At 52.3% G+C, this 25,370-nt stretch overlaps 1 protein-coding gene across 1 annotated transcript in view; it reads left to right on the top strand.

Annotated features, from left to right (window-relative positions):
• LOC147119311 (uncharacterized) overlaps nt 1-25,370 on the top strand; it is a 186,106-nt gene that overhangs the window by 60,500 nt on the left and 100,236 nt on the right. The window lies entirely within an intron of this gene.

Genomic DNA, 25,370 nt, shown 5'->3' with positions numbered 1-25,370 from the left:
GAGACAGTTTGAAGGAGCGAGAGCTGGAGAGACAGTTTGAAGGAGCGAGAGCTGGAGAGACAGTATGAAGGTCGAGAGCTGCAGAGACAGTTTGAAGGTCGAGAGCTGGAGAGACAGTTTGAAGGTCGAGAGCCGGAGAGACCGTTTGAAGGTCGAGAGCTGGAGAGACAGTTTGAAGGTCGAGAGCTGGAGTGACAGTTTGAAGGTCGAGAGCTGGAGTGACAGTTTGAAGGTCGAGAGCTGGAGTGACAGTTTGAAGGTCGAGAGCTGGAGAGACAGTTTGAAGGTCGAGAGCTGGAGAGACAGTTTGAAGGAGCGAGAGCTGGAGAGACAGTTTGAAGGAGCGAGAGCTGGAGAGACAGTTTGAAGGTCGAGAGCTGGAGAGACAGTTTGAAGGTCGAGAGCTGGAGAGACAGTTTGAAGGTCGAGAGCTGGAGAGACAGTTTGAAGGTTGAGAGCTGGAGAGACAGTTTGAAGGAGCGAGAGCTGGAGAGACAGTTTGAAGGTCGAGAGCTGGAGAGACAGTTTGAAGATCCAGAGCTGGAGAGACAGTTTGAAGGAGCGAGAGCTGGAGAGACAGTTTGAAGGAGCGAGAGCTGGAGTGACAGTTTGAAGGTCGAGAGCTGGAGAGACAGTTTGAAGGAGCGAGAGCTGGAGAGACAGTTTGAAGGTCGAGAGCTGGAGAGACAGTTTGAAGGTCGAGAGCTGGAGAGACAGTTTGAAGGTCGAGAGCCGGAGAGGCAGTTTGAAGGGCGAGAGCTGGAGAGACAGTTTGAAGGTCGAGAGCTGGAGTGACAGTTTGAAGGTCGAGAGCTGGAGTGACAGTTTGAAGGTCGAGAGCTGGAGAGACAGTTTGAAGGTTGAGAGCTGGAGAGACAGTTTGAAGGAGCGAGAGCTGGAGAGACAGTTTGAAGGTCGAGAGCTGGAGAGACAGTTTGAAGGTCGAGAGCTGGAGAGACAGTTTGAAGGAGCGAGAGCTGGAGAGACAGTTTGAAGGAGCGAGAGCTGGAGAGACAGTTTGAAGGTCGAGAGCTGGAGAGACAGTTTGAAGGTCGAGAGCTGGAGAGACAGTTTGAAGGTCGAGAGCTGGAGAGACAGTTTGAAGGTTGAGAGCTGGAGAGACAGTTTGAAGGAGCGAGAGCTGGAGAGACAGTTTGAAGGTCGAGAGCTGGAGAGACAGTTTGAAGGTCGAGAGCTGGAGAGACAGTTTGAAGGAGCGAGAGCTGGAGAGACAGTTTGAAGGAGCGAGAGCTGGAGAGACAGTTTGAAGGAGCGAGAGCTGGAGAGACAGTTTGAAGGTCGAGAGCTGGAGAGACAGTTTGAAGGTCGAGAGCTGGAGAGACAGTTTGTAGGTCGAGAGCCGGAGAGACAGTTTGAAGGTCGAGAGCTGGAGAGACAGTTTGAAGGTCGAGAGCTGGAGTGACAGTTTGAAGGTCGAGAGCTGGAGAGACAGTTTGAAGGTCGAGAGCTGGAGTGACAGTTTGAAGGTCGAGAGCTGGAGAGACAGTTTGAAGGTCGAGAGCTGGAGAGACAGTTTGAAGGTTGAGAGCTGGAGAGAGGACAGTTTGAAGGTCGAGAGCTGGAGTGACAGTTTGAAGGTCGAGAGCTGGAGAGACAGTTTGAAGGTCGAGAGCTGGAGAGACAGTTTGAAGGAGCGAGAGCTGGAGAGACAGTTTGAAGGAGCGAGACCTGGAGAGACAGTTTGAAGGTCGAGAGCTGGAGAGACAGTTTGAAGGTCGAGAGCTGGAGAGACAGTTTGAAGGTCGAGAGCTGGAGAGACAGTTTGAAGGTTGAGAGCTGGAGAGACAGTTTGAAGGAGCGAGAGCTGGAGAGACAGTTTGAAGGTCGAGAGCTGGAGAGACAGTTTGAAGGTCGAGAGCTGGAGAGACAGTTTGAAGGAGCGAGAGCTGGAGAGACAGTTTGAAGGAGCGAGAGCTGGAGAGACAGTTTGAAGGAGCGAGAGCTGGAGAGACAGTTTGAAGGTCGAGAGCTGGAGAGACAGTTTGAAGGTCGAGAGCTGGAGAGACAGTTTGTAGGTCGAGAGCCGGAGAGACAGTTTGAAGGTCGAGAGCTGGAGAGACAGTTTGAAGGTCGAGAGCTGGAGTGACAGTTTTAAGGTCGAGAGCTGGAGAGACAGTTTGAAGGTCGAGAGCTGGAGTGACAGTTTGAAGGTCGAGAGCTGGAGAGACAGTTTGAAGGTCGAGAGCTGGAGAGACAGTTTGAAGGAGCGAGAGCTGGAGAGACAGTTTGAAGGAGCGAGAGCTGGAGAGACAGTTTGAAGGTCGAGAGCTGGAGAGACAGTTTGAAGGTCGAGAGCTGGAGAGACAGCTTGAAGGTCGAGAGCTGGAGAGACAGTTTGAAGGAGCGAGAGCTGGAGAGACAGTTTGAAGGAGCGAGAGCTGGAGAGACAGTTTGAAGGTCGAGAGCTGGAGAGACAGTTTGAAGGTCGAGAGCTGGAGAGACAGTTTGAAGGAGCGAGAGCTGGAGAGACAGTTTGAAGGAGCGAGACCTGGAGTGACAGTTTGAAGGTCGAGAGCTGGAGAGACAGTTTGAAGGAGCGAGAGCTGGAGAGAAAGTTTGAAGGTCGAGAGCTCGAGCGACAGTTTGAAGGTCGAGAGCTGGAGAGACAGTTTGAAGGTCGAGAGCTGGAGAGACAGTTTGAAGGTCGAGAGCTGGAGAGGACAGTTTGAAGGTCGAGAGCCGGAGAGGACAGTTTGAAGGTCGAGAGCCAGAGTGACAGTTTGAAGGTCGAGAGCCAGAGTGACAGTTTGAAGGTCGAGAGCCGGAGAGACAGTTTGAAGGTCGAGAGCCGGAGAGACAGTTTGAAGGTCGAGAGCCGGAGAGACAGTTTGAAGGTCGAGAGCTGGAGTGACAGTTTGAAGGTTGAGAGCTGGAGTGACAGTTTGAAGGTTGAGAGCTGGAGAGAGGACAGTTTGAAGGTCGAGAGCTGGAGTGACAGTTTGAAGGTCGAGAGCTGGAGAGACAGTTTGAAGGTCGAGAGCTGGAGAGACATTTTGAAGGAGCGAGAGCTGGAGAGACAGTTTGAAGGAGCGAGAGCTGGAGAGACAGTTTGAAGGTCGAGAGCTGGAGAGACAGTTTGAAGGTCGAGAGCTGGAGAGACAGTTTGAAGGTCGAGAGCTGGAGAGACAGTTTGAAGGTTGAGAGCTGGAGAGACAGTTTGAAGGTCGAGAGCTGGAGAGGACAGTTTGAAGGTCGAGAGCCGGAGAGGACAGTTTGAAGGTCGAGAGCCAGAGTGACAGTTTGAAGGTCGAGAGCCGGAGTGACAGTTTGAAGGTCGAGAGCCGGAGAGACAGTTTGAAGGTCGAGAGCCGGAGAGACAGTTTGAAGGTCGAGAGCCGGAGAGACAGTTTGAAGGTCGAGAGCTGGAGTGACAGTTTGAAGGTTGAGAGCTGGAGTGACAGTTTGAAGGTTGAGAGCTGGAGAGAGGACAGTTTGAAGGTCGAGAGCTGGAGTGACAGTTTAAGGTCGAGAGCTGGAGAGACAGTTTGAAGGTCGAGAGCTGGAGAGACAGTTTGAAGGAGCGAGAGCTGGAGAGACAGTTTGAAGGAGCGAGAGCTGGAGAGACAGTTTGAAGGTCGAGAGCTGGAGAGACAGTTTGAAGGTCGAGAGCTGGAGAGACAGTTTGAAGGTCGAGAGCTGGAGAGACAGTTTGAAGGTTGAGAGCTGGAGAGACAGTTTGAAGGAGCGAGAGCTGGAGAGACAGTTTGAAGGTCGAGAGCTGGAGAGACAGTTTGAAGGTCGAGAGCTGGAGAGACAGTTTGAAGGAGCGAGAGCTGGAGAGACAGTTTGAAGGAGCGAGAGCTGGAGAGACAGTTTGAAGGAGCGAGAGCTGGAGAGACAGTTTGAAGGTCGAGAGCTGGAGAGACAGTTTGAAGGTCGAGAGCTGGAGAGACAGTTTGAAGGTCGAGAGCCGGAGAGACAGTTTGAAGGTCGAGAGCTGGAGAGACAGTTTGAAGGTCGAGAGCTGGAGTGACAGTTTGAAGGTCGAGAGCTGGAGTGACAGTTTGAAGGTCGAGAGCTGGAGTGACAGTTTGAAGGTCGAGAGCTGGAGAGACAGTTTGAAGGTCGAGAGCTGGAGAGACAGCTTGAAGGAGCGAGAGCTGGAGAGACAGTTTGAAGGAGCGAGAGCTGGAGAGAGAGTTTGAAGGTCGAGAGCTGGAGAGACAGTTTGAAGGTCGAGAGCTGGAGAGACAGTTTGAAGGTCGAGAGCTGGAGAGACAGTTTGAAGGTTGAGAGCTGGAGAGACAGTTTGAAGGAGCGAGAGCTGGAGAGACAGTTTGAAGGAGCGAGAGCTGGAGTGACAGTTTGAAGGTCGAGAGATGGAGAGACAGTTTGAAGGAGCGAGAGCTGGAGAGACAGTTTGAAGGTCGAGAGCTGGAGAGACAGTTTGAAGGTCGAGAGCTGGAGAGACAGTTTGAAGGTCGAGAGCCGGAGAGACAGTTTGAAGGTCGAGAGCTGGAGAGACAGTTTGAAGGTCGAGAGCTGGAGTGACAGTTTGAAGGTCGAGAGCTGGAGTGACAGTTTGAAGGTCGAGAGCTGGAGTGACAGTTTGAAGGTCGAGAGCTGGAGAGACAGTTTGAAGGTCGAGAGCTGGAGAGACAGTTTGAAGGTCGAGAGCTGGAGAGACAGTTTGAAGGTTGAGAGCTGGAGAGAGGACAGTTTGAAGGTCGAGAGCTGGAGTGACAGTTTGAAGGTCGAGAGCTGGAGAGACAGTTTGAAGGTCGAGAGCTGGAGAGACAGTTTGAAGGAGCGAGAGCTGGAGAGACAGTTTGAAGGAGCGAGAGCTGGAGAGACAGTTTGAAGGTCGAGAGCTGGAGAGACAGTTTGAAGGTCGAGAGCTGGAGAGACAGTTTGAAGGTCGAGAGCTGGAGAGACTGTTTGAAGGTTGAGAGCTGGAGAGACAGTTTGAAGGAGCGAGAGCTGGAGAGACAGTTTGAAGGTCGAGAGCTGGAGAGACAGTTTGAAGGTCGAGAGCTGGAGAGACAGTTTGAAGGAGCGAGAGCTGGGGAGACAGTTTGAAGGAGCGAGAGCTGGAGAGACAGTTTGAAGGAGCGAGAGCTGGAGAGACAGTTTGAAGGTCGAGAGCTGGAGAGACAGTTTGAAGGTCGAGAGCTGGAGAGACAGTTTGTAGGTCGAGAGCTGGAGAGACAGTTTGAAGGTCGAGAGCTGGAGAGACAGTTTGAAGGTCGAGAGCTGGAGAGACAGTTTGAAGGTCGAGAGCTGGAGAGACAGTTTGAAGGAGCGAGAGCTGGAGAGACAGTTTGAAGGAGCGAGAGCTGGAGAGACAGTTTGAAGGTCGAGAGCTGGAGAGACAGTTTGAAGGTCGAGAGCTGGAGAGACAGTTTGAAGGTCAAGAGCTGGAGAGACAGTTTGAAGGTGGAGAGCTGGAGAGACAGTTTGAAGGAGCGAGAGCTGGAGAGACAGTTTGAAGGTCGAGAGCTGGAGAGACAGTTTGAAGGTCGAGAGCTGGAGAGACTGTTTGAAGGAGCGAGAGCTGGAGAGACAGTTTGAAGGAGCGAGAGCTGGAGTGACAGTTTGAAGGTCGAGAGCTGGAGAGACAGTTTGAAGGAGCGAGAGCTGGAGAGACAGTTTGAAGGTCGAGAGCTGGAGAGACAGTTTGAAGGTCGAGAGCTGGAGAGACAGTTTGAAGGTCGAGAGCCAGAGAGACAGTTTGAAGGTCGAGAGCTGGAGAGACAGTTTGAAGGTCGAGAACTGGAGTGACAGTTTGAAGGTCGAGAGCTGGAGTGACAGTTTGAAGGTCGAGAGCTGGAGTGACAGTTTGAAGGTCGAGAGCTGGAGAGACAGTTTGAAGGTCGAGAGCTGGAGAGACAGTTTGAAGGAGCGAGAGCTGGAGAGACAGTTTGAAGGAGCGAGAGCTGGAGAGACAGTTTGAAGGAGCGAGAGCTGGAGAGACAGTTTGAAGGTCGAGAGCTGGAGAGACAGTTTGAAGGTCGAGAGCTGGAGAGACAGTTTGAAGGTCGAGAGCCGGAGAGACAGTTTGAAGGTCGAGAGCTGGAGAGACAGTTTGAAGGTCGAGAGCTGGAGTGACAGTTTGAAGGTCGAGAGCTGGAGTGACAGTTTGAAGGTCGAGAGCTGGAGTGACAGTTTGAAGGTCGAGAGCTGGAGAGACAGTTTGAAGGTCGAGAGCTGGAGAGACAGTTTGAAGGTCGAGAGCTGGAGAGACAGTTTGAAGGTCGAGAGCTGGAGAGACAGTTTGAAGGTTGAGAGCTGGAGAGAGGACAGTTTGAAGGTCGAGAGCTGGAGTGACAGTTTGAAGGTCGAGAGCTGGAGAGACAGTTTGAAGGTCGAGAGCTGGAGAGACAGTTTGAAGGAGCGAGAGCTGGAGATACAGTTTGAAGGAGCGAGAGCTGGAGAGACAGTTTGAAGGTCGAGAGCTGGAGAGACAGTTTGAAGGTCGAGAGCTGGAGAGACAGTTTGAAGGTCGAGAGCTGGAGAGACAGTTTGAAGGTTGAGAGCTGGAGAGACAGTTTGAAGGAGCGAGAGCTGGAGAGACAGTTTGAAGGTCGAGAGCTGGAGAGACAGTTTGAAGGTCGAGAGCTGGAGAGACAGTTTGAAGGAGCGAGAGCTGGAGAGACAGTTTGAAGGAGCGAGAGCTGGAGAGACAGTTTGAAGGAGCGAGAGCTGGAGAGACAGTTTGAAGGTCGAGAGCTGGAGAGACAGTTTGAAGGTCGAGAGCTGGAGAGACAGTTTTTAGGTCGAGAGCCGGAGAGACAGTTTGAAGGTCGAGAGCTGGAGAGACAGTTTGAAGGTCGAGAGCTGGAGTGACAGTTTGAAGGTCGAGAGCTGGAGAGACAGTTTGAAGGTCGAGAGCTGGAGTGACAGTTTGAAGGTCGAGAGCTGGAGAGACAGTTTGAAGGTCGAGAGCTGGAGAGACAGTTTGAAGGAGCGAGAGCTGGAGAGACAGTTTGAAGGTCGAGAGCCGGAGAGACAGTTTGAAGGTCGAGAGCCGGAGAGACAGTTTGAAATTCGAGAGCCGGAGAGACAGTTTGAAGGTCGAGAGCTGGAGTGACAGTTTGAAGGTTGAGAGCTGGAGTGACAGTTTGAAGGTTGAGAGCTGGAGAGAGGACAGTTTGAAGGTCGAGAGCTGGAGTGACAGTTTGAAGGTCGAGAGCTGGAGAGACAGTTTGAAGGTCGAGAGCTGGAGAGACAGTTTGAAGGTCGAGAGCTGGAGAGACAGTTTGAAGGAGCGAGAGCTGGAGAGACAGTTTGAAGGAGCGAGAGCTGGAGAGACAGTTTGAAGGTCGAGAGCTGGAGAGACAGTTTGAAGGTCGAGAGCTGGAGTGACAGTTTGAAGGTCGAGAGCTGGAGTGACAGTTTGAAGGTCGAGAGCTGGAGTGACAGTTTGAAGGTCGAGAGCTGGAGAGACAGTTTGAAGGTCGAGAGCTGGAGAGACAGTTTGAAGGTTGAGAGCTGGAGAGACAGTTTGAAGGAGCGAGAGCTGGAGAGACAGTTTGAAGGTCGAGAGCTGGAGAGACAGTTTGAAGGTAGAGAGCTGGAGAGACAGTTTGAAGGTCGAGAGCCGGAGAGACAGTTTGAAGGAGCGAGAGCTGGAGAGACAGTTTGAAGGTCGAGAGCTGGAGAGACAGTTTGAAGGTCGAGAGCTGGAGAGACAGTTTGAAGGAGCGAGAGCTGGAGAGACAGTTTGAAGGAGCGAGAGCTGGAGTGACAGTTTGAAGGTCGAGAGCTGGAGAGACAGTTTGAAGGAGCGAGAGCTGGAGAGAAAGTTTGAAGGTCGAGAGCTCGAGGGACAGTTTGAAGGTCGAGAGCTGGAGAGACAGTTTGAAGGTCGAGAGCTGGAGAGACAGTTTGAAGTTCGAGAGCTGGAGAGGACAGTTTGAAGGTCGAGAGCCGGAGAGGACAGTTTGAAGGTCGAGAGCCAGAGTGACAGTTTGAAGGTCGAGAGCCGGAGTGACAGTTTGAAGGTCGAGAGCCGGAGAGACAGTTTGAAGGTCGAGAGCCGGAGAGACAGTTTGAAGGTCGAGAGCCGGAGAGACAGTTTGAAGGTCGAGAGCTGGAGAGACAGTTTGAAGGAGCGAGAGCTGGAGAGACAGTTTGAAGGAGCGAGAGCTGGAGTGACAGTTTGAAGGTTGAGAGCTGGAGAGAGGACAGTTTGAAGATCGAGAGCTGGAGTGACAGTTTAAGGTCGAGAGCTGGAGAGACAGTTTGAAGGTCGAGAGCTGGAGAGACAGTTTGAAGGAGCGAGAGCTGGAGAGACAGTTTGAAGGAGCGAGAGCTGGAGAGACAGTTTGAAGGTCGAGAGCCGGAGAGACAGTTTGAAGGTCGAGAGCTGGAGAGACAGTTTGAAGGTCGAGAGCTGGAGTGACAGTTTGAAGGTTGAGAGCTGGAGTGACAGTTTGAAGGTTGAGAGCTGGAGAGAGGACAATTTGAAGGTCGAGAGCTGGAGTGACAGTTTAAGGTCGAGAGCTGGAGAGACAGTTTGAAGGTCGAGAGCTGGAGAGACAGTTTGAAGGAGCGAGAGCTGGAGAGACAGTTTGAAGGAGCGAGAGCTGGAGAGACAGTTTGAAGGTCGAGAGCTGGAGAGACAGTTTGGAGGTCGAGAGCTGGAGAGACAGTTTGAAGGTCGAGAGCTGGAGAGACAGTTTGAAGGTTGAGAGCTGGAGAGACAGTTTGAAGGAGCGAGAGCTGGAGAGACAGTTTGAAGGTCGAGAGCTGGAGAGACAGTTTGAAGGTCGAGAGCTGGAGAGACAGTTTGAAGGAGCGAGAGCTGGAGAGACAGTTTGAAGGAGCGAGAGCTGGAGAGACAGTTTGAAGGAGCGAGAGCTGGAGAGACAGTTTGAAGGTCGAGAGCTGGAGAGACAGTTTGAAGGTCGAGAGCTGGAGAGACAGTTTGAAGGTCGAGAGCCGGAGAGACAGTTTGAAGGTCGAGAGCTGGAGAGACAGTTTGAAGGTCGAGAGCTGGAGTGACAGTTTGAAGGTCGAGAGCTGGAGTGACAGTTTGAAGGTCGAGAGCTGGAGTGACAGTTTGAAGGTCGAGAGCTGGAGAGACAGTTTGAAGGTCGAGAGCTGGAGAGACAGCTTGAAGGAGCGAGAGCTGGAGAGACAGTTTGAAGGAGCGAGAGCTGGAGAGAGAGTTTGAAGGTCGAGAGCTGGAGAGACAGTTTGAAGGTCGAGAGCTGGAGAGACAGTTTGAAGGTCGAGAGCTGGAGAGACAGTTTGAAGGTCGAGAGCTGGAGAGACAGTTTGAAGGTCGAGAGCTGGAGAGACAGTTTGAAGGTTGAGAGCTGGAGAGACAGTTTGAAGGAGCGAGAGCTGGAGAGACAGTTTGAAGGAGCGAGAGCTGGAGTGACAGTTTGAAGGTCGAGAGATGGAGAGACAGTTTGAAGGAGCGAGAGCTGGAGAGACAGTTTGAAGGTCGAGAGCTGGAGAGACAGTTTGAAGGTCGAGAGCTGGAGAGACAGTTTGAAGGTCGAGAGCCGGAGAGACAGTTTGAAGGTCGAGAGCTGGAGAGACAGTTTGAAGGTCGAGAGCTGCAGTGACAGTTTGAAGGTCGAGAGCTGGAGTGACAGTTTGAAGGTCGAGAGCTGGAGTGACAGTTTGAAGGTCGAGAGCTGGAGAGACAGTTTGAAGGTCGAGAGCTGGAGAGACAGTTTGAAGGTCGAGAGCTGGAGAGACAGTTTGAAGGTTGAGAGCTGGAGAGAGGACAGTTTGAAGGTCGAGAGCTGGAGTGACAGTTTGAAGGTCGAGAGCTGGAGAGACAGATTGAAGGTCGAGAGCTGGAGAGACAGTTTGAAGGAGCGAGAGCTGGAGAGACAGTTTGAAGGAGCGAGAGCTGGAGAGACAGTTTGAAGGTCGAGAGCTGGAGAGACAGTTTGAAGGTCGAGAGCTGGAGAGACAGTTTGAAGGTCGAGAGCTGGAGAGACTGTTTGAAGGTTGAGAGCTGGAGAGACAGTTTGAAGGAGCGAGAGCTGGAGAGACAGTTTGAAGGTCGAGAGCTGGAGAGACAGTTTGAAGGTCGAGAGCTGGAGAGACAGTTTGAAGGAGCGAGAGCTGGGGAGACAGTTTGAAGGAGCGAGAGCTGGAGAGACAGTTTGAAGGAGCGAGAGCTGGAGAGACAGTTTGAAGGTCGAGAGCTGGAGAGACAGTTTGAAGGTCGAGAGCTGGAGAGACAGTTTGTAGGTCGAGAGCTGGAGAGACAGTTTGAAGGTCGAGAGCTGGAGAGACAGTTTGAAGGTCGAGAGCTGGAGAGACAGTTTGAAGGTCGAGAGCTGGAGAGACAGTTTGAAGGAGCGAGAGCTGGAGAGACAGTTTGAAGGAGCGAGAGCTGGAGAGACAGTTTGAAGGTCGAGAGCTGGAGAGACAGTTTGAAGGTCGAGAGCTGGAGAGGCAGTTTGAAGGTCGAGAGCTGGAGAGACAGTTTGAAGGTTGAGAGCTGGAGAGACAGTTTGAAGGAGCGAGAGCTGGAGAGACAGTTTGAAGGTCGAGAGCTGGAGAGACAGTTTGAAGATCGAGAGCTGGAGAGACTGTTTGAAGGAGCGAGAGCTGGAGAGACAGTTTGAAGGAGCGAGAGCTGGAGTGACAGTTTGAAGGTCGAGAGCTGGAGAGACAGTTTGAAGGAGCGAGAGCTGGAGAGACAGTTTGAAGGTCGAGAGCTGGAGAGACAGTTTGAAGGTCGAGAGCTGGAGAGACAGTTTGAAGGTCGAGAGCCAGAGAGACAGTTTGAAGGTCGAGAGCTGGAGAGACAGTTTGAAGGTCGAGAACTGGAGTGACAGTTTGAAGGTCGAGAGCTGGAGTGACAGTTTGAAGGTCGAGAGCTGGAGTGACAGTTTGAAGGTCGAGAGCTGGAGAGACAGTTTGAAGGTCGAGAGCTGGAGAGACAGTTTGAATGTCGATAGCTGGAGAGACAGTTTGAAGGAGCGAGAGCTGGAGAGACAGTTTGAAGGAGCGAGAGCTGGAGAGACAGTTTGAAGGAGCGAGAGCTGGAGAGACAGTTTGAAGGTCGAGAGCTGGAGAGACAGTTTGAAGGTCGAGAGCTGGAGAGACAGTTTGAAGGTCGAGAGCCGGAGAGACAGTTTGAAGGTCGAGAGCTAGAGAGACAGTTTGAAGGTCGAGAGCTGGAGAGACAGTTTGAAGGTCGAGAGCTGGAGAGACAGTTTGAAGGTTGAGAGCTGGAGAGAGGACAGTTTGAAGGTCGAGAGCTGGAGTGACAGTTTGAAGGTCGAGAGCTGGAGAGACAGTTTGAAGGTCGAGAGCTGGAGAGACAGTTTGAAGGAGCGAGAGCTGGAGATACAGTTTGAAGGAGCGAGAGCTGGAGAGACAGTTTGAAGGTCGAGAGCTGGAGAGACAGTTTGAAGGTCGAGAGCTGGAGAGACAGTTTGAAGGTCGAGAGCTGGAGAGACAGTTTGAAGGTTGAGAGCTGGAGAGACAGTTTGAAGGAGCGAGAGCTGGAGAGACAGTTTGAAGGTCGAGAGCTGGAGAGACAGTTTGAAGGTCGAGAGCTGGAGAGACAGTTTGAAGGAGCGAGAGCTGGAGAGACAGTTTGAAGGAGCGAGAGCTGGAGAGACAGTTTGAAGGAGCGAGAGCTGGAGAGACAGTTTGAAGGTCGAGAGCTGGAGAGACAGTTTGAAGGTCGAGAGCTGGAGAGACAGTTTGTAGGTCGAGAGCCGGAGAGACAGTTTGAAGGTCGAGAGCTGGAGAGACAGTTTGAAGGTCGAGAGCTGGAGTGACAGTTTGAAGGTCGAGAGCTGGAGAGACAGTTTGAAGGTCGAGAGCTGGAGTGACAGTTTGAAGGTCGAGAGCTGGAGAGACAGTTTGAAGGTCGAGAGCTGGAGAGACAGTTTGAAGGAGCGAGAGCTGGAGAGACAGTTTGAAGGAGCGAGAGCTGGAGAGACAGTTTGAAGGTCGAGAGCTGGAGTGACAGTTTGAAGGTCGAGAGCTGGAGAGACAGCTTGAAGGTCGAGAGCTGGAGAGACAGTTTGAAGGTTGAGAGCTGGAGAGACAGTTTGAAGGAGCGAGAGCGGGAGAGACAGTTTGAAGGTCGAGAGCTGGAGAGACAGTTTGAAGGTCGAGAGCTGGAGAGACAGTTTCAAGGAGCGAGAGCTGGAGAGACAGTTTGAAGGAGCGAGAGCTGGAGTGACAGTTTGAAGGTTGAGGGCTGGAGAGACAGTTTGAAGGAGCGAGAGCTGGAGAGACAGTTTGAAGGTCGAGAGCTGGAGGGACAGTTTGAAGGTCGAGAGCTGGATAGACATTTTGAAGGTCGAGAGCTGGAGAGACAGTTTGAAGGTCGAGAGCTGGAGAGGACAATTTGAAGGTCGAGAGCTGGAGAGGACAGTTTGAAGGTCGAGAGCCAGAGTGACAGTTTGAAGGTCGAGAGCCGGAGTGACAGTTTGAAGGTCGAGAGCCGGAGAGACAGTTTGAAGGTCGAGAGCCGGAGAGACAGTTTGGAATTCGAGAGCCGGAGAGACAGTTTTAAGGTCGAGAGCTGGAGTGACAGTTTGAATGTTGAGAGCTGGAGTGACAGTTTGAAGGTTGAGAGCTGGAGAGAGGACAGTTTGAAGGTCGAGAGCTCGAGTGACAGTTTGAAGGTCGAGAGCTGGAGAGACAGTTTGAAGGTCGAGAGCTGGAGAGACAGTTTGAAGGAGCGAGAGCTGGAGAGACAGTTTGAAGGAGCGAGAGCTGGAGAGACAGTTTGAAGGTCGAGAGCTGGAGAGACAGTTTGAAGGTCGAGAGCTGGAGAGACAGTTTGAAGGTCGAGAGCTGGAGAGACAGTTTGAAGGTTGAGAGCTGGAGAGACAGTTTGAAGGAGCGAGAGCTGGAGAGACAGTTTGAAGGTCGAGAGCTGGAGAGACAGTTTGAAGGTCGAGAACTGGAGAGACAGTTTGAAGGAGCGAGAGCTGGAGAGACAGTTTGAAGGAGCGAGAGCTGGAGAGACAGTTTGAAGGAGCGAGAGCTGGAGAGACAGTTTGAAGGTCGAGAGCCGGAGAGACAGTTTGAAGGTCGAGAGCCGGAGAGACACTTTGAAGGTCGAGAGCCGGAGAGACAGTTTGAAGGTCGAGAGCTGGAGAGACAGTTTGAAGGTCGAGAGCTGGAGTGACAGTTTGAAGGTCGAGAGCTGGAGTGACAGTTTGAAGGTCGAGAGCTGGAGTGACAGTTTGAAGGTCGAGAGCTGGAGAGACAGTTTGAAGGTGGAGAGCTGGAGAGTCAGTTTGAAGTTTGAGAGCTGGAGAGACAGTTTGAAGGAGCGAGAGCTGGAGAGACAGTTTGAAGGTCGAGAGCTGGAGAGACAGTTTGAAGGTCGAGAACTGGAGAGACAGTTTGAAGGAGCGAGAGCTGGAGAGACAGTTTGAAGGAGCGAGAGCTGGAGAGACAGTTTGAAGGAGCGAGACCTGGAGAGACAGTTTGAAGGTCGAGAGCCGGAGAGACAGTTTGAAGGAGCGAGAGCCGGAGAGACAGTTTGAAGGTCGAGAGCCGGAGAGACAGTTTGAAGGAGCGAGAGCTGGAGAGACAGTTTGAAGGAGCGAGAGCTGGAGAGACAGTTTGAAGGAGCGAGAGCTGGAGAGACAGTTTGAAGGTCGAGAGCCGGAGAGACAGTTTGAAGGTCGAGAGCCGAAGAGACAGTTTGAAGGTCGAGAGCCAGAGAGACAGTTTGAAGGTCGAGAGCTGGAGAGACAGTTTGAAGGTCGAGAGCTGGAGTGACAGTTTGAAGGTCGAGAGCTGGAGTGACAGTTTGAAGGTCGAGAGCTGGAGTGACAGTTTGAAGGTCGAGAGCTGGAGAGACAGTTTGAAGGTCGAGAGCTGGAGAGACAGTTTGAAGGAGCAAGAGCTGGAGAGACAGTTTGAAGGAGCGAGAGCTGGAGAGACAGTTTGAAGGTCGAGAGCTGGAGAGACAGTTTGAAGGTCGAGAGCTGGAGAGACAGTTTGAAGGTCGAGAGCTGGAGAGACAGTTTGAAGGTTGAGAGCTGGAGAGACAGTTTGAAGGAGCGAGAGCTGGAGAGACAGTTTGAAGGAGCGAGAGCTGGAGTGACAGTTTGAAGGTCGAGAGCTGGAGAGACAGTTTGAAGGAGCGAGAGCTGGAGAGACAGTTTGAAGTTCGAGAGCTGGAGAGGCAGTTTGAAGGTCGAGAGCTGGAGAGACAGTTTGAAGGTCGAGAGCCGGAGAGACAGTTTGAAGGTCGAGAGCTGGAGAGACAGTTTGAAGGTCGAGAGCTGGAGTGACAGTTTGAAGGACGAGAGCTGGAGTGACAGTTTGAAGGTCGAGAGCTGGAGTGACAGTTTGAAGGTCGAGAGCTGGAGAGACAGTTTGAAGGTCGAGAGCTGGAGAGACAGTTTGAAGGTCGAGAGCTGGAGAGACAGTTTGAAGGAGCGAGAGCTGGAGAGACAGTTTGAAGGAGCGAGAGCTGGAGTGAAAGTTTGAAGGTCGAGAGCTGGAGAGACAGTTTGAAAGAGCGAGAGCTGGAGAGACAGTTTGAAGGTCGAGAGCTGGAGAGACAGTTTGAAGGTCGAGAGCTGGAGAGACAGTTTGAAGGTCGAGAGCCAGAGAGACAGTTTGAAGGTCGAGAGCTGGAGAGACAGTTTGAAGGTCGAGAACTGGAGTGACAGTTTGAAGGTTGAGAGCTGGAGTGACAGTTTGAAGGTCGAGAGCTGGAGTGACAGTTTGAAGGTCGAGAGCTGGAGAGACAGTTTGAAGGTCGAGAGCTGGAGAGACAGTTTGAAGGTCGATAGCTGGAGAGACAGTTTGAAGGAGCGAGAGCTGGAGAGACAGTTTGAAGGAGCGAGAGCTGGAGAGACAGTTTGAAGGAGCGAGAGCTGGAGAGACAGTTTGAAGGTCGAGAGCTGGAGAGACAGTTTGAAGGTCGAGAGCTGGAGAGACAGTTTGAAGGTCGAGAGCCGGAGAGACAGTTTGAAGGTCGAGAGCTGGAGAGACAGTTTGAAGGTCGAGAGCTGGAGTGACAGTTTGAAGGTCGAGAGCTGGAGTGACAGTTTGAAGGTCGAGAGCTGGAGTGACAGTTTGAAGGTCGAGAGCTGGAGAGACAGTTTGAAGGTCGAGAGCTGGAGAGACAGTTTGAAGGTCGAGAGCTGGAGAGACAGGTTGAAGGTTGAGAGCTGGAGAGAGGACAGTTTGAAGGTCGAGAGCTGGAGTGACAGTTTGAAGGTCGAGAGCTGGAGAGACAGTTTGAAGGTCGAGAGCTGGAGAGACAGTTTGAAGGAGCGAGAGCTGGAGATACAGTTTGAAGGAGCGAGAGCTGGAGAGACAGTTTGAAGGTCGAGAGCTGGAGAGACAGTTTGAAGGTCGAGAGCTGGAGAGACAGTTTGAAGGTCGAGAGCTGGAGAGACAGTTTGAAGGTCGAGAGCTGGAGAGACAGTTTGAAGGAGCGAGAGCTGGAGAGACAGTTTGAAGGTCGAGAGCTGGAGAGACAGTTTGAAGGTCGAGAGCTGGAGAGACAGTTTGAAGGTTCGAGAGCTGGAGAGACAGTTTGAAGGAGCGAGAGCTGGAGAGACAGTTTGAAGGAGCGAGAGCTGGAGAGACAGTTTGAAGGTCGAGAGCTGGAGAGACAGTTTGAAGGTCGAGAGCTGGAGAGACAGTTTGTAGGTCGAGAGCCGGAGAGACAGTTTGAAGGTCGAGAGCTGGAGAGACAGTTTGAAGGTCGAGAGCTGGAGTGACAGTTTGAACGTCGAGAGCTGGAGAGACAGTTTGAAGGTCGAGAGCTGGAGTGACAGTTTGAAGGTCGAGAGCTGGAGAGACAGCTTGAAGGTCGAGAGCTGGAGAGACAGTTTGAAGGAGCGAGAGCTGGAGAGACAGTTTGAAGGAGCGAGAGCTGGAGAGACAGTTTGAAGGTCGAGAGCTGGAGAGACAGTTTGAAGGTCGAGAGCTGGAGAGAGAGTTTGAAGGTCGAGAGCTGGAGAGACAGTTTGAAGGTTGAGAGCTGGAGAGACAGTTTGAAGGAGCGAGAGCTGGAGAGACAGTTTGAAGGTCGAGAGCTGGAGAGACAGTTTGAAGGTCGAGAGCTGGAGAGACAGTTTGAAGGAGCGAGAGCTGGAGTGACAGTTTGAAGGTTGAGGGCTGGAGAGACAGTTTGAAGGAGCTAGAGCTGGAGAGACAGTTTGAAGGTCGAGAGCTGGAGGGACAGTTTGAAGGTCGAGAGCTGGAGAGACATTTTGAAGGTCGAGAGCTGGAGAGACAGTTTGAAGGTCGAGAGCTGGAGAGGACAGTTTGAAGGTCGAGAGCTGGAGAGGACAGTTTGAAGGTCGAGAGCCAGAGTGACAGTTTGAAGGTCGAGAGCCGGAGTGACAGTTTGAAGGTCGAGAGCCGGAGAGACAGTTTGAAGGTCGAGAGCCGGAGAGACAGCTTGAAATTCGAGAGCCGGAGAGACAGTTTGAAGGTCGAGAGCTGGAGTGACAGTTTGAAGGTTGAGAGCTGGAGTGACAGTTTGAAGGTTGAGAGCTGGAGAGAGGACAGTTTGAAGGTCGAGAGCTGGAGTGACAGTTTGAAGGACGAGAGCTGGAGAGACAGTTTGAAGGTCGAGAGCTGGAGAGACAGTTTGAAGGAGCGAGAGCTGGAGAGACAGTTTGAAGGAGCGAGAGCTGGAGAGACAGTTTGAAGGTCGAGAGCTGGAGAGACAGTTTGAAGGTCGAGAGCTGGAGAGACAGTTTGAAGGTCGAGAGCTGGAGAGACAGTTTGAAGGTTGAGAGCTGGAGAGACAGTTTGAAGGAGCGAGAGCTGGAGAGACAGTTTGAAGGTCGAGAGCTGGAGAGACAGTTTGAAGGTCGAGAACTGGAGAGACAGTTTGAAGGAGCGAGAGCTGGAGAGACAGTTTGAAGGAGCGAGAGCTGGAGAGACAGTTTGAAGGTCGAGAGCCGGAGAGACAGTTTGAAGGTCGAGAGCCGGAGAGACAGTTTGAAGGTCGAGAGCCGGAGAGACAGTTTGAAGGTCGAGAGCCGGAGAGACAGTTTGAAGGTCGAGAGCTGGAGAGACAGTTTGAAGGTCGAGAGCTGGAGTGACAGTTTGAAGGTCGAGAGCTGGAGTGACAGTTTGAAGGTCGAGAGCTGGAGTGACAGTTTGAAGGTCGAGAGCTGGAGAGACAGTTTGAAGGTCGAGAGCTGGAGAGACAGTTTGAAGGAGCGAGAGCTGGAGAGACAGTTTGAAGGAGCGAGAGCTGGAGAGACAGTTTGAAGGTCGAGAGCTGGAGAGACAGTTTGAAGGTCGAGAGCTGGAGAGACAGTTTGAAGGTCGAGAGCTGGAGAGACAGTTTGAAGGTTGAGAGCTGGAGAGACAGTTTGAAGGAGCGAGAGCTGGAGAGACAGTTTGAAGGAGCGAGAGCTGGAGTGACAGTTTGAAGGTCGAGAGCTGGAGAGACAGTTTGAAGGAGCGAGAGCTGGAGAGACAGTTTGAAGTTCGAGAGCTGGAGAGGCAGTTTGAAGGTCGAGAGCTGGAGAGACAGTTTGAAGGTCGAGAGCCGGAGAGACAGTTTGAAGGTCGAGAGCTGGAGAGACAGTTTGAAGGTCGAGAGCTGGAGTGACAGTTTGAAGGTCGAGAGCTGGAGTGACAGTTTGAAGGTCGAGAGCTGGAGTGACAGTTTGAAGGTCGAGAGCTGGAGAGACAGTTTGAAGGTCGAGAGCTGGAGAGACAGTTTGAAGGTCGAGAGCTGGAGAGACAGTTTGAAGGTTGAGAGCTGGAGAGAGGACAGTTTGAAGTTCGAGAGCTGGAGTGACAGTTTGAAGGTCGAGAGCTGGAGAGACAGTTTGAAGGAGCGAGAGCTGGAGAGACAGTTTGAAGGAGCGAGAGCTGGAGAGACAGTTTGAAGGTCGAGAGCTGGAGAGACAGTTTGAAGGTCGAGAGCTGGAGAGACAGTTTGAAGGTCGAGAGCTGGAGAGACAGTTTGAAGGTTGAGAGCTGGAGAGACAGTTTGAAGGAGCGAGAGCTGGAGAGACAGTTTGAAGGTCGAGAGCTGGAGAGACAGTTTGAAGGTCGAGAGCTGGAGAGACAGTTTGAAGGAGCGAGAGCTGGAGAGACAGTTTGAAGGAGCGAGAGCTGGAGAGACAGTTTGAAGGAGCGAGAGCTGGAGAGACAGTATGAAGGTCGAGAGCTGCAGAGACAGTTTGAAGGTCGAGATCTGGAGAGACAGTTTGAAGGTCGAGAGCCGGAGAGACAGTTTGAAGGTCGAGAGCTGGAGAGACAGTTTGAAGGTCGAGAGCTGGAGTGACAGTTTGAAGGTCGAGAGCTGGAGTGACAGTTTGAAGGTCGAGAGCTGGAGTGACAGTTTGAAGGTCGAGAGCTGGAGAGACAGTTTGAAGGTCGAGAGCTGGAGAGACAGTTTGAAGGAGCGAGAGCTGGAGAGACAGTTTGAAGGAGCGAGAGCTGGAGAGACAGTTTGAAGGTCGAGAGCTGGAGAGACAGTTTGAAGGTCGAGAGCTGGAGAGACAGTTTGAAGGTCGAGAGCTGGAGAGACAGTTTGAAGGTTGAGAGCTGGAGAGACAGTTTGAAGGAGCGAGAGCTGGAGAGACAGTTTGAAGGTCGAGAGCTGGAGAGACAGTTTGAAGATCGAGAGCTGGAGAGACAGTTTGAAGGAGCGAGAGCTGGAGAGACAGTTTGAAGGAGCGAGAGCTGGAGTGACAGTTTGAAGGTCGAGAGCTGTAGAGACAGTTTGAAGGAGCGAGAGCTGGAGAGACAGTTTGAAGGTCGAGAGCTGGAGAGACAGTTTGAAGGTCGAGAGTTGGAGAGACAGTTTGAAGGTCGAGAGCCGGAGAGACAGTTTGAAGGTCGAGAGCTGGAGAGACAGTTTGAAGGTCGAGAGCTGGAGTGACAGTTTGAAGGTCGAGAGCTGGAGTGACAGTTTGAAGGTCGAGAGCTGGAGTGACAGTTTGAAGGTCGAGAGCTGGAGAGACAGTTTGAAGGTCGAGAGCTGGAGAGACAGTTTGAAGGTCGAGAGCTGGAGAGACAGTTTGAAGGTCGAGAGCTGGAGAGACAGTTTGAAGGTTGAGAGCTGGAGTGACAGTTTGAAGGTCGAGAGCTGGAGAGACAGTTTGAAGGTCGAGAGCTGGAGAGACAGTTTGAAGGTCGAGAGCTGGAGAGACAGTTTGAAGGTCGAGAGCTGGAGAGACAGTTTGAAGGTTGAGAGCTGGAGAGACAGTTTGAAGGAGCGAGAGCTGGAGAGACAGTTTGAAGGTCGAGAGCTGGAGAGACAGTTTGAAGGTCGAGAGCTGGAGAGACAGTTTGAAGGAGCGAGAGCTGGAGAGACAGTTTGAAGGAGCGAGAGCTGGAGAGACAGTTTGAAGGAGCGAGAGCTGGAGAGACAGTTTGAAGGTCGAGAGCTGGAGAGACAGTTTGAAGGTCGAGAGCTGTAGAGACAGTTTGTAGGTCGAGAGCCGGAGAGACAGTTTGAAGGTCGAGAGCTGGAGAGACAGTTTGAAGGTCGAGAGCATAAGTGACAGTTTGAATGTCGAGAGCTGGAGAGACAGTTTGAAGGTCGAGAGCTGGAGTGACAGTTTGAAGGTCAAGAGCTGGAGAGACAGTTTGAAGGTCGAGAGCTGGAGAGACAGTTTGAAGGAGCGAGAGCTGGAGAGACAGTTTGAAGGTCGAGAGCTGGAGAGACAGTTTGAAGGTCGAGAGCTGGAGAGACAGTTTGAAGGTCGAGAGCTGGAGAGACAGTTTGAAGGTCGAGAGCTGGAGAGACAGTTTGAAGGAGCGAGAGCTGGAGAGACAGTTTGAAGGAGCGAGAGCTGGAGAGACAGTTTGAAGGTCGAGAGCTGGAGAGACAGTTTGAAGGTCGAGAGCTGGAGAGACAGTTTGAAGGAGCGAGAGCTGGAGTGACAGTTTGAAGGTCGAGAGCTGTAGAGACAGTTTGAAGGAGCGAGAGCTGGAGAGACAGTTTGAAGGTCGAGAGCTGGAGAGACAGTTTGAAGGTCGAGAGTTGGAGAGACAGTTTGAAGGTCGAGAGCCGGAGAGACAGTTTGAAGGTCGAGAGCTGGAGAGACAGTTTGAAGGTCGAGAGCTGGAGTGACAGTTTGAAGGTCGAGAGCTGGAGTGACAGTTTGAAGGTCGAGAGCTGGAGTGACAGTTTGAAGGTCGAGAGCTGGAGAGACAGTTTGAAGGTCGAGAGCTGGAGAGACAGTTTGAAGGTCGAGAGCTGGAGAGACAGTTTGAAGGTTGAGAGCTGGAGAGAGGACAGTTTGAAGGTCGAGAGCTGGAGTGACAGTTTGAATGTCGAGAGCTGGAGAGACAGTTTGAAGTTCGAGAGCTGGAGTGACAGTTTGAAGGTCGAGAGCTGGAGAGACAGTTTGAAGGTCGAGAGCTGGAGAGACAGTTTGAAGGAGCGAGAGCTGGAGAGACAGTTTGAAGGTCGAGAGCTGGAGAGACAGTTTGAAGGTCGAGAGCTGGAGAGACAGTTTGAAGGTCGAGAGCTGGAGAGACAGTTTGAAGGTCGAGAGCTGGAGAGACAGTTTGAAGGAGCGAGAGCTGGAGAGACAGTTTGAAGGAGCGAGAGCTGGAGAGACAGTTTGAAGGTCGAGAGCTGGAGAGACAGTTTGAAGGTCGAGAGCTGGAGAGACAGTTTGAAGGAGCGAGAGCTGGAGAGACAGTTTGAAGGAGCGAGAGCTGGAGTGACAGTTTGAAGGTCGAGAGCTGGAGAGACAGTTTGAAGGAGCGAGAGCTGGAGAGACAGTTTGAAGGAGCGAGAGCTGGAGTGACAGTTTGAAGGTCGAGAGCTGTAGAGACAGTTTGGAGGAGCGAGAGCTGGAGAGACAGTTTGAAGGTCGAGAGCTGGAGAGACAGTTTGAAGGTCGAGAGTTGGAGAGACAGTTTGAAGGTCGAGAGCCGGAGAGACAGTTTGAAGGTCGAGAGCTGGAGAGACAGTTTGAAGGTCGAGAGCTGGAGTGACAGTTTGAAGGTCGAGAGCTGGAGTGACAGTTTGAAGGTCGAGAGCTGGAGTGACAGTTTGAAGGTCGAGAGCTGGAGAGACAGTTTGAAGGTCGAGAGCTGGAGAGACAGTTTGAAGGTCGAGAGCTGGAGAGACAGTTTGAAGGTTGAGAGCTGGAGAGAGGACAGTTTGAAGGTCGAGAGCTGGAGTGACAGTTTGAAGGTCGAGAGCTGGAGAGACAGTTTGAAGGTCGAGAGCTGGAGAGACAGTTTGAAGGAGCGAGAGCTGGAGAGACAGTTTGAAGGAGCGAGAGCTGGAGAGACAGTTTGAAGGTCGAGAGCTGGAGAGACAGTTTGAAGGTCGAGAGCTGGAGAGACAGTTTGAAGGTCGAGAGCTGGAGAGACAGTTTGAAGGTTGAGAGCTGGAGAGACAGTTTGAAGGAGCGAGAGCTGGAGAGACAGTTTGAAGGTCGAGAGCTGGAGAGACAGTTTGAAGGTCGAGAGCTGGAGAGACAGTTTGAAGGAGCGAGAGCTGGAGAGACAGTTTGAAGGAGCGAGAGCTGGAGAGACAGTTTGAAGGAGCGAGAGCTGGAGAGACAGTTTGAAGGTCGAGAGCTGGAGAGACAGTTTGAAGGTCGAGAGCTGGAGAGACAGTTTGTAGGTCGAGAGCCGGAGAGACAGTTTGAAGGTCGAGAGCTGGAGAGACAGTTTGAAGGTCGAGAGCATAAGTGACAGTTTGAATGTCGAGAGCTGGAGAGACAGTTTGAAGGTCGAGAGCTGGAGTGACAGTTTGAAGGTCGAGAGCTGGAGAGACAGTTTGAAGGTCGAGAGCTGGAGAGACAGTTTGAAGGAGCGAGAGCTGGAGAGACAGTTTGAAGGTCGAGAGCTGGAGAGACAGTTTGAAGGTCGAGAGCTGGAGAGACAGTTTGAAGGTCGAGAGCTGGAGAGACAGTTTGAAGGTCGAGAGCTGGAGAGACAGTTTGAAGGAGCGAGAGCTGGAGAGACAGTTTGAAGGAGCGAGAGCTGGAGAGACAGTTTGAAGGTCGAGAGCTGGAGAGACAGTTTGAAGGTCGAGAGCTGGAGAGACAGTTTGAAGGAGCGAGAGCTGGAGAGACAGTTTGAAGGAGCGAGAGCTGGAGTGACAGTTTGAAGGTCGAGAGCTGGAGAGACAGTTTGAAGGAGCGAGAGCTGGAGAGACAGTTTGAAGGTCGAGAGCTGGAGGGACAGTTTGAAGGTCGAGAGCTGGAGAGACAGTTTGAAGGTCGAGAGCTGGAGAGACAGTTTGAAGGTCGAGAGCTGGAGAGGACAGTTTGAAGGTCGAGAGCCGGAGAGGACAGTTTGAAGGTCGAGAGCCAGAGTGACAGTTTGAAGGTCGAGAGCCGGAGTGACAGTTTGAAGGTCGAGAGCCGGAGAGGCAGTTTGAAGGTCGAGAGCCGGAGAGACAGTTTGAAGGTCGAGAGCTGGAGAGACAGTTTGAAGGTCGAGAGCTGGAGAGAGGACAGTTTGAAGGTCGAGAGCTGGAGTGACAGTTTGAAGGTCGAGAGCTGGAGAGACAGTTTGAAGGTCGAGAGCTGGAGAGACAGTTTGAAGGTCGAGAGCTGGAGAGACAGTTTGAAGGTCGAGAGCTGGAGAGACAGTTTGAAGGAGCGAGAGCTGGAGAGACAGTTTGAAGGAGCGAGAGCTGGAGAGACAGTTTGAAGGTCGAGAGCTGGAGAGACAGTTTGAAGGTCGAGAGCTGGAGAGACAGTTTGAAGGAGCGAGAGCTGGAGAGACAGTTTGAAGGAGCGAGAGCTGGAGTGACAGTTTGAAGGTCGAGAGCTGGAGAGACAGTTTGAAGGAGCGAGAGCTGGAGAGACAGTTTGAAGGAGCGAGAGCTGGAGTGACAGTTTGAAGGTCGAGAGCTGTAGAGACAGTTTGGAGGAGCGAGAGCTGGAGAGACAGTTTGAAGGTCGAGAGCTGGAGAGACAGTTTGAAGGTCGAGAGCTGGAGAGACAGTTTGAAGGTCGAGAGCCGGAGAGACAGTTTGAAGGTCGAGAGCTGGAGAGACAGTTTGAAGGTCGAGAGCTGGAGTGACAGTTTGAAGGTCGAGAGCTGGAGTGACAGTTTGAAGGTCGAGAGCTGGAGTGACAGTTTGAAGGCCGAGAGCTGGAGAGACAGTTTGAAGGTCGAGAGCTGGAGAGACAGTTTGAAGGTCGAGAGCTGGAGAGACAGTTTGAAGGTTGAGAGCTGGAGAGAGGACAGTTTGAAGGTCGAGAGCTGGAGTGACAGTTTGAAGGTCGAGAGCTGGAGAGACAGTTTGAAGGTCGAGAGCTGGAGAGACAGTTTGAAGGAGCGAGAGCTGGAGAGACAGTTTGAAGGAGCGAGAGCTGGAGAGACAGTTTGAAGGTCGAGAGCTGGAGAGACAGTTTGAAGGTCGAGAGCTGGAGAGACAGTTTGAAGGTCGAGAGCTGGAGAGACAGTTTGAAGGTTGAGAGCTGGAGAGACAGTTTGAAGGAGCGAGAGCTGGAGAGACAGTTTGAAGGTCGAGAGCTGGAGAGACAGTTTGAAGGTCGAGAGCTGGAGAGACAGTTTGAAGGAGCGAGAGCTGGAGAGACAGTTTGAAGGAGCGAGAGCTGGAGAGACAGTTTGAAGGAGCGAGAGCTGGAGAGACAGTTTGAAGGAGCGAGAGCTGGAGAGACAGTTTGAAGGTCGAGAGCTGGAGAGACAGTTTGAAGGTCGAGAGCTGGAGAGACAGTTTGTAGGTCGAGAGCCGGAGAGACAGTTTGAAGGTCGAGAGCTGGAGAGACAGTTTGAAGGTCGAGAGCATAAGTGACATTTTGAATGTCGAGAGCTGGAGAGACAGTTTGAAGGTCGAGAGCTGGAGTGACAGTTTGAAGGTCGAGAGCTGGAGAGACAGTTTGAAGGTCGAGAGCTGGAGAGACAGTTTGAAGGAGCGAGAGCTGGAGAGACAGTTTGAAGGTCGAGAGCTGGAGAGACAGTTTGAAGGTCGAGAGCTGGAGAGACAGTTTGAAGGTCGAGAGCTGGAGAGACAGTTTGAAGGTCGAGAGCTGGAGAGACAGTTTGAAGGAGCGAGAGCTGGAGAGACAGTTTGAAGGAGCGAGAGCTGGAGAGACAGTTTGAAGGTCGAGAGCTGGAGAGACAGTTTGAAGGTCGAGAGCTGGAGAGACAGTTTGAAGGAGCGAGAGCTGGAGAGACAGTTTGAAGGAGCGAGAGCTGGAGTGACAGTTTGAAGGTCGAGAGCTGGAGAGACAGTTTGAAGGAGCGAGAGCTGGAGAGACAGTTTGAAGGTCGAGAGCTGGAGGGACAGTTTGAAGGTCGAGAGCTGGAGAGACAGTTTGAAGGTCGAGAGCTGGAGAGACAGTTTGAAGGTCGAGAGCTGGAGAGGACAGTTTGAAGGTCGAGAGCCGGAGAGGACAGTTTGAAGGTCGAGAGCCAGAGTGACAGTTTGAAGGTCGAGAGCCGGAGTGACAGTTTGAAGGTCGAGAGCCGGAGAGGCAGTTTGAAGGTCGAGAGCCGGAGAGACAGTTTGAAGGTCGAGAGCCGGAGAGACAGTTTGAAGGTCGAGAGCTGGAGTGACAGTTTGAAGGTCGAGAGCTGGAGTGACAGTTTGAAGGTTGAGAGCTGGAGAGAGGACAGTTTGAAGGTCGAGAGCTGGAGTGACAGTTTGAAGGTCGAGAGCTGGAGAGACAGTTTGAAGGAGCGAGAGCTGGAGAGACAGTTTGAAGGTCGAGAGCTGGAGAGACAGTTTGAAGGAGCGAGAGCTGGAGAGACAGTTTGAAGGAGCGAGAGCTGGAGAGACAGTTTGAAGGAGCGAGAGCTGGAGAGACAGTTTGAAGGAGCGAGAGCTGGAGAGACAGTTTGAAGGTCGAGAGCTGGAGTGACAGTTTGAAGGTCGAGAGCTGGAGAGACAGTTTGAAGGTCGAGAGCTGGAGAGACAGTTTGAAGGAGCGAGAGCTGGAGAGACAGTTTGAAGGAGCGAGAGCTGGAGAGACAGTTTGAAGGAGCGAGAGCTGGAGAGACAGTTTGAAGGTCGAGAGCTGGAGAGACAGTTTGAAGGTCGAGAGCTGGAGAGACAGTTTGAAGGTCGAGAGCCGGAGAGACAGTTTGAAGGTCGAGAGCTGGAGAGACAGTTTGAAGGTCGAGAGCTGGAGAGACAGTTTGAAGGTCGAGAGCTGGAGTGACAGTTTGAAGGTCGAGAGCTGGAGTGACAGTTTGAAGGTCGAGAGCTGGAGAGACAGTTTGAAGGTCGAGAGCTGGAGAGACAGTTTGAAGGAGCGAGAGCTGGAGAGACAGTTTGAAGGAGCGAGAGCTGGAGAGACAGTTTGAAGGAGCGAGAGCTGGAGAGACAGTTTGAAGGTCGAGAGCTGGAGTGACAGTTTGAAGGTCGAGAGCTGGAGTGACAGTTTGAAGGTCGAGAGCTGGAGAGACAGTTTGAAGGTCGAGAGCTGGAGAGACAGTTTGAAGGAGCGAGAGCTGGAGAGACAGTTTGAAGGAGCGAGAGCTGGAGAGACAGTTTGAAG

This window comes from Somniosus microcephalus, chromosome 4 (assembly GCF_052327205.1).
Source record: "Somniosus microcephalus isolate GS21.2 chromosome 4, FLI_Smic_1.0, whole genome shotgun sequence".
Lineage (NCBI taxonomy): Eukaryota > Metazoa > Chordata > Chondrichthyes > Squaliformes > Somniosidae > Somniosus > Somniosus microcephalus.
This window is presented reverse-complemented; position numbering and strand designations above follow the sequence as displayed.